This window comes from Macrotis lagotis, chromosome X, assembly GCF_037893015.1.
Source record: "Macrotis lagotis isolate mMagLag1 chromosome X, bilby.v1.9.chrom.fasta, whole genome shotgun sequence".
Taxonomy (NCBI): domain Eukaryota; kingdom Metazoa; phylum Chordata; class Mammalia; order Peramelemorphia; family Peramelidae; genus Macrotis; species Macrotis lagotis.
In genome coordinates, this window is record NC_133666.1 from 209,954,929 (window position 1) to 209,963,504 (window position 8,576).

The 8,576-nt window shown below is 35.1% G+C and overlaps 1 pseudogene; it reads right to left on the reverse strand.

Annotated features, from left to right (window-relative positions):
• Nucleotides 1-5,089: 5,089 nt before the first annotated feature.
• Nucleotides 5,090-6,352, reverse strand: LOC141498312 (dnaJ homolog subfamily A member 2 pseudogene; annotated as a pseudogene).
• Nucleotides 6,353-8,576: the final 2,224 nt, after the last annotated feature.

An 8,576-nucleotide genomic window follows, 5' to 3' on the forward strand; every position in this document is an offset into this window, starting at 1 on the left:
CAGCTGGCCTGACCAGTTCAATCAGCAATCCACGTGGTCTACTCTTTAAACTCTTAACTTTTTTTTTAGTTTTTTTTGCAAGACAAATGGGGTTAAGTGACTTGCCCAAGGCCACACAGCTAGGTAATTATTAAGTGTCTGAGACAGGATTTGAACTCAGGTACTCCTGACTCCAGGGCTGGTGCTTTATCCACTATGCCACCTAGCCACCCCCTCTTCTTAACTTTTCTATAGCTTTCTTATGTGTTATAACTTCTTTTAATAAATCTTTATCTTCTTTTCATACCTGCATTCCAGGATCTGAATTGTGATTCTTCACAAACAGTAGTTGTGAAGAGGTAGAGCATTGTTGGTCTACACAGGGAAAAGGGGGGCCCCTTTGAAATCCATTACAAAAGGGGAACTGCCCCAGCCAATCACAAAACTGGGAGAGTTTTCCTAATCCCATTCCAGAGATGACAAACCCAAGATTAGAAGAACCCAGTTCTCAACTGGTCAAGAGCGACCTAGAGATCTTTACCTAATATAACTGAGTTTGTGCAATTAAGTAATTGAATATTATCATATCATGCTTCATCTGATGGGGGGAGGATCATATTAGGGACATGTTATGAGATGGGCAGACCTCTTAGATAGTAACTCAAACTCTGAGAGTCTATGAAAATCCAAGAGGGAGGGCAAAGAGTTTCTGAAGACTATATATTACCTGATATTCAAATGCTATCTCCTGCCTCATGCTAGGTGAGGTCCCTGTATCCTACAGGATTCATGAATAAAATCTACAATTTTCTCTCACTCTAGCAGGTTTTTCTTTCATTTATAACAGTATTGAACTCAAATTAGCAACAACAACAACAACAAAGAGCCCATAGAGATTGGTAAGTATGGATTGCTGATATCCTTTTGTTTTTGAATTTGACACCATTAGATTAGGGAACAGAGATATTGTAAATAAGCGTTTAAAGTGTTTAAAAGTGTTTAAGTGTTTAAAAAGTAGAAATAAAAATGCATCTTTTATAGATCATATGCAATGAAAATTAGTTCAGTTTTCACAAATCAAAGATTCTGACCAAAATGGAGACTTAGAAATGAAATTCTAAATAAAAAGTAAATCAAAGAATGAATCTTAGAAATAATTAGAAATATATAATATTAAATTATATTTATGAAAAAATATAAAATTCTAGAATGAAGTTGAATCAGGGCTGGGGGGGATTATATCCTTACATACATTAACAAAATTTTTAAAAGATGATTAATGGATTGAATATGCATTTTACAAGTGAGAAAAACAACAAATAAGGAAACAAAATAAGAATAAAAGAAGAGATATTAAAAATGAGAGAAGAAATAGATAAACAATAATTATAGAAATAATAACTAAGGAACAGCTAGATGGCATAGTGGATAGAGCACCAGCCCTGGAGTCAGGAGTACCTGAGTTCAAATCCAGTCTCAGACACTTAATAAATTACCTAGCTGTGTGGCCTTGGGCAAGCTACTTAACCCCATTTGCCTTGCAAAAACCTTTAAAAAAAGTAAATAATAACTAAAACAAACTGATACTTTTCAAATATTAATATAATTTGTAAACATTTAGCCCATCTGATTAAAAAAAGAAGGAAGAGTCAAATCATTATGCATAGCCAGATGCCACAAAAATTGAGAATGCAAAGAAATGAAAGAATACCTTTAAAAATATAAAATACTGAAATTAGAGAGATCATAAGTAGTCCAAGAGCAGGAAAATAAATAGAACTAACTTTAAAAGAAGTATTGGGAGGTGGAGGAAAGGGAGAGAATCTCTATTTGCTGATTGACATGGTAAACTATTTAGAAAATCTTATGCACTCAGCAAAGATTCTAATTGAGATAATAAATAGCTTCAGCAAAGTCACAGGATACAAAATAAGCCTTCAAAACTAAATATCTGGGGCAGCTAGGTAGTACAGTGAATAGAACACCAGCCCTGGAGTCGGGAAGATCTGAGTTCAAATTCAAACTCAGGCACTTAATTACCCAACTGTGTGACCTTGGGCAAGTCACTTGACCCTACTGCCTTGGAAAAACCAAAAAATAAAAAACCCAACTAAATATCATTTATATTTTAAAATAAATTCAAAAGACAAAAATGGAAAGGGAAATTCTATTCCAAAAATACATATAAAATATATGAAATATTTGGGGATCAGTTTACCAAATCACACAAAACACTTTAAAATTAATTCCAAAGAAATTCAAAGAAATAAAGAACAACTTAAATAGCTAAAGAAATTTTCAGTGATTGCTATTCAGTTGTGCAAAGAATTGGAAATAAACTAGATGTGATAGATTGAAATGACTAATCCTATTGTGGATTGATTGCAGCAGAATATTACTGAGGTACTGAATAGAATGAATAAGAGAAGCATTGAAAAATCCATATGAACTAATGCAGAGTGAAGGACAGAGTCAAGGAAAAATTCATAATGAATACATAAAGTAAATGGGGAAAAAATCACAAAAACAAAAGTGAATTTTTCACAATTATGAAGAATAAACATGACATTGAAATAAATATATGGGGATCAAAGACCGCTAAGAGAAGCCAGGAAGTTGCCTGAGAAGTTCCCAGTTTCCCTTCGAAATCAAATGAAGCCTCTACACAGATTCTGGAGCATCGGAATTCACAAAAAGATGGAATGAAACATTTTTCCAGCTCAAGATATCTTGGAGGGACTTCAAAAAAGGTCTGCCTCACTCAGATGAAGGGAGAGCACAACTCAGCACAATACAAGCACAGGTTCAGGGAAGCTAGTGGGAGGCTTTTAGCCACAGCACAGATCACAAAGATCCTTGTGTCCCAGCTTGGCAGACCAATGGTACAGCAGGTAAACAGTGAAGTCTGCAGTACTAGAACAGAAGGCAGATTGTGAGCCCCAGAACATCAGTGCAGCAGGTGGGGAACTGGGTTAGACTACTCCAGTTCTGGGAGCAAACTGCTAGCACCTGAGGCCCCAGCACAGAAGACCAGACCTCTGGTCCCCAGTACAAAAAAATTTAAGACTGTGTCCCCTGTACCCATGGAACAAAGCTCAAGTTTTAAAAATAAACCAAAAAAACAAGAGAACCCTAACTATTGAAAACAAAGGGAAAATGAAAATGTGTACTAGAAGATGAAAATGGCAAAATGACTACATGTAAACTCTCCAAGGTCAAAAAGTACTCTTGGAAGAACTCAAAAATAATTTTTTAAATCAAGTAAAAGAGAATTATGAAAAAAGAGTCAATGACTTGGGAAAGGAAGCTCAAAAATTGACTGAGGAAAATTACTCCTTAAAAAAATAAAATTGAGGGGCAGCTAGGTGGCACAGTGGATAGAGCACCAGCCCTGGAGTCAGGAGTACCTGGGTTCAAATCCGGCCTCAGACACTTAATAATTGCCTAGCTGTGTGGCCTTGGGCAAGCCACTTAACCCCATTTGCCTTGCAAAATCCTAAAAATAAATAAACAAACAAACAAACAAATAAATAAATAAATAAAATTGGTAAATAGAAAAAAAAATCCATTGAAGAAAACAATATCTTTAAAGGCAGAATTGGCCAAATGGAAAAGAAGATACAAAATCAGAAAAAAAAATAAATCCCTAAAAATTAAAATTGGGCAAGTGGAAGTTAATGACTTTCTGAGAGATCAAGAATCCATAAAACAAAATCAAAAGACTGGGGAAAAAAGAAGAAAATTTAAAATATGTCAAGGAAAAAAATTGATCTGGACAAAAAGATCCAAGAAAGATAATTTAAGAATTATTGGGGGTGGCTAGGTGACACAGTGGATAGAACTCCGATCCTGGAGTCAGGAGGACCTGAGTTCAAATCCGACCTCAGACACTTAATAATTACCTAGCTGTGTGGCCTTGGGCAAGCCACTTAACCCCATTGCCTTGCAAAAAAAAAAACAAAACAAAAAAGAAGAAGAAGAAGAAGAAGAAGAAGAAGAAGAAGAAGAAGAAGAAGAAGAAGAATTACTGGACTACTTGAAAGCCATGAGCAAAAATAGAATCTGAACAATCTTTCAAAAAAATGTCAAAGAAAACTGTCAAAATATCCTAATACAAGAGGGTAAGATAGTCTTTGAAAAGATCCACAGAGCCCCTCCTGAAAGAAATACCAAAATGAAACTTCAAGGAATATTGTAGCCAAATTACAGAATTACCAGCTCAGGAAGCAAATATTGCAAGTAGTCATAAAAAAAAAATAATTCAAATACCAAGGATCCACAGTCAGTATTACACAGGACTTAACAGCTTCAACATTAAAGGATTAGCAGACCTGGACTACAATTTTCAGGAAGCAAAAAAAACCTTGGATTACAACCAAGAATCAACTATCCAGAAAAATTGAGTATAATCTTTAGGGGGAAAAGATAGACATTCAACAAAATAGGGGGCTTTCAAATTTTCCTGATTAAAAGACCAGAACTGAACAGAAAATTCAACCTTCAAATGAAACACTCATGAAATGCATAAAAAGATAGAGAAAAGAAAAAAGCACATATTATTTAGTGAAATTAAACTGTTTACATCCCTACAGAAGAAGAAGATAATACTTATAACTTTTGAAAATTGTGTTTCTATTAAGATAGTTGGAAGAAGTATATTTAGACATAGGGTATGGGTATAAGTTGATTTTCATGTGATAATATTAAGAAAAACAAAAAAATAAAAAAGGATTAAACTGGGAGAGGAAGGGGGAGGGAGAATAGAGTATCACAGCACATGAAGAGGAACAAAGGATCTATTATAATAAAGGGAAAGAAGGGCCAGGTGTGAGGAAGCACTGATTGAATTTTTTTTTCCTTTCAAGTGCTTTATTCTGCTACAGAACAGTCAAAATGAAGATGTAAAGCTTTGTGGTTAGTTTAAATTATACACTCTGTAGATACTATAACCAATTTAAAAGTTACACATACAGCAATAGATGTCCAATCAGTTCATCTGAATTGATTAAACAACCCAGCTAGATTGCTGAAAACAAATCAGGCAAAACTGGAAAGTATTTTCCTCTTGTGCAACTTTTCTTTTTCTTTCCTTTTTTATTTAAAGCAATGTTTACTGGTGGGCACACAGTACTCCAGGTCCATGTTGGCTACTTTCCTCATCAGAGCTGTCATTATAAGCCGCCTTTCTTTGACCACCTGCAGAGCCTCGAGTGCTATCAAACTCCTGAAGATCTACCTCTTCTGTGTCACCAATCACACTTGGAACTTCAGGTCTAGCTGGAAGAAGGTCTTCAAGTTCCGAAAGTTTCTCTGGGCTGATCCAATTGTTTTCAGGAAATTGTACATCAAACTTTATGTAAAGATCACCTTTTTCAAAGGGATTACGATACTGTGGCATTCCTTCTCCTCGAACTACACTGACACAACCTGGTTCAATTACTTTGCCAGGTGGATACTTCACCACAATCTGACGGGCATCTTTAGGTGCTTAAATATGAACTGAAATCCACATAGTGCTTCAATAAGTCCTATCTTGTGTGTCATATGCAAATCATTTCCATCTCTATGAAATACCTCATGCTCCTCTTGTAGTAAAAAGAACAATGTCTCCTGGTTCCACTCCTGGGGCCTGGTCTGCTTCCCCACTAAATGTAATTTTCTGTCCATGTTTCATGCCTTTATCTACATAGACTTCAAGAATCTTCACTTCTTTTGTCACCTTCTTTCCTTCACATTTTTTACAACGATCTTTCTCATTAATTACTTCTCCTTCTCCATTACAGTCAGAGCACACAGACTGCATCTGCTGTACCATCCCAGGAGCCAGCTGTCTTATCATAATTCATACACCTCGACCCCGACATGCACTACATTTCTGAACAGCTCCCGTCTTGCCACCTTGGCCACTGCATGTACTACAAAGAACATTTTTGCTAAGTTGCAGTTTGGTGGTCTTGCCATTATAAAAATCTTCTAAAGACACTTTGAGCGGATGCATCATGTCCTCACCTCTTCCTCTACCATTTCGACTTCTATTTTGATTACCCATAAAACTGAACAATCCTCCACCAAAAATGTGAGAAAAAATATCATCCATGCCACTGCCTCCACCACTAACCTTCTAGAAGGCCTTGCTCTCCATATCGATCATATTAACTCCCATTTCTCAGGGTTTGATAAAACTTCATATGCAAAACTGATTTCTTTAAATTTGTCCCCTGCGTTTGGATTCTTATCAGGATGGTATTCCTTAGCCAATTTTCTATAAGCCTTCTTCAGTTCGTTCTCGCTGGCGCCCGGAGGGACCCCGAGGATGTCGTAGAGCTTCGTGTTGGCAACGTTCGCCATCGTGGGGCAGAGGGCGGGAGATGGCGAGAGGCGATGGTGAACGCGGGCCCTCGAGAGGTGGCAGCGGCAGAAGGCCGAGGAGAAGGAGACGTCCTGACTGAATTTTATCCTCAGATTTGACTCAAAGAGGGAACAATATAAACTCTCAATTGAGTTTAGAAATTTATCTAACCCTCCATGAAAGTAGGAGGGGAAAGGGAAAGAAAGGGGGACTCATAGAATGGAGGGCAGACTGAGGGAAATGGTGATCAGAAGCAAACTGCTGGTGAAGAGAGATAAGGTGAAAGGACAGAGAAAAGTATAAATGGAAAAAAATAGGAAGGAGGGAAATTCAGAGTTAGTAATCATAACTGAATGTGAATGAGATGAACTCTCCCATAAAAAAGAGGCAGATAACGTAAGAGATTAAAAAGCAAAATCTTACAATTTTTTTTTAATAAGAAATACACTTGAAGCAGAAAGATAAACACAGAATAAAGGTAAAAAAGGCTGGAATATAAAATGCTTCAGCTAAAGTTAAAAAAAAATCAGGGATAGCAATCCTGATCTCAGACAAAGCAAAGGCCAAAATAAATCTAATTAAAAGAGGTCAGGAAGGAAACTACATCTTGCTAAAAGGTACCATAGACAATGAAGTAATATGATTATTAAACATATATGTGTATATTTACATACACACACACACACCAATTTGTATAGCATCCAAATTCTTAGAGAAGTTACGTGAAATAGCAAAAATATACTAGTAGGGGACCTCAACCTCCCTTTTTCAGAATTAGATAAGTATAACTATAAAATAACCAAGAAAGAAGTCAAAGAGGTGAACAGAATCTGAGAAAAATTAGAGGGACAGAAAGGAATATATATATATATATATATATATATATATATATATATATATATATATATATATATATATATCTTTCTCAGCAGTACATGGCACCTTCATAATGATCATATATTAGGGCATAAAGGCAGAAATATTAAATGCATCTTTCTCAGATCATAAGGCAATAAAAATTAGAGGTAATAAAGAGCCATGAAAAGATTAGTTTCAAATTAATTTTTAATTTAATAACCTAATCATGAAGAATGAATGGGACAGACAACAAATCAGTGAAACAATAATTTCATCCAAGTGAATGACAATAATGAGTCAACATACTCAAACTTTATGGGATACATCCAAAGCAGTTCTTAGGGGAAATTTTATATCTCTAAATGCCTACATGAATAAAATAAAGAATAGATCAATGAATTGGGCATACAACTAAAAAACTTAGAAAAAGAATAAATTTTAAAATTCCAATCAAATACCATACTAGAAATTCTGAAAATCAAAGGAGAGACTAATAAAATTGAAAGTAAGACAACTGTTGAATTAATGTATAAAACTAAGTTGATTTTTATATGGGGTGGCTAGGTGGTGCAGTGGATAGAACACCGGCCCTGGGGTCAGAAGTACCTGAGTTCAGCCTCAGACACTTAATAATTACCTAGCTGTGTGGCCTTAGGCAAGCCACTTAACCCCAACTGCCTTGCAAAAAAAAACCTTAAAAAAAAGAGTTGATTTTATGAAAAAACAACAAATACATAAACTTTTGGATAATTTGATTAAAAAAAGAAAAAAAAAATCTAAATTTTCAGTATCAAAAATAAAAAGATTGAATTTACCACCAATGAAAGAAAATTAAAACAGTAATTTGGAGCTATTTTGCTATCTGAAAAATCTCACAATCTTAGTGAAATGGATAAATATCTTTAATAAAAATATAAATTGCCTAGATTAATAGAAGAGGAAATAAAATACTGAAATAAACTAATTTCAGAAAAATAAATTTAACAAGTCATTAATGAAGTCCCTAAGGAAAAAAATTCCCAGGGCCAGATGAATTCATAAGTGAACTCTACCAAACATTTAAAAAAACAACACTATATAAACTATTTGGAAAAATAGGCAAAAAAGGAGTGCTACAAAATTTCTTTGATGCTATATGTATGATGCTGATATGTAAATAAGGAAGAGACAAATGAGAGAAAGAAACTCATAGACCAATTTCCCTGATGAATTTTTTTGAAATATTTTATTTATTTTGAATTTTATAATTTTCCCCCCATCTTGCTCCCCCCTCCCCCACTCCTTGCAGAAGGCAGTCTGCTTGTCTTTACATTGTTTCTATGGTATGCATTGATCTAAGTTGAATGTGATGAGAGAGAAATCATATCCTTAAGGAAGAAACATAAAGTAT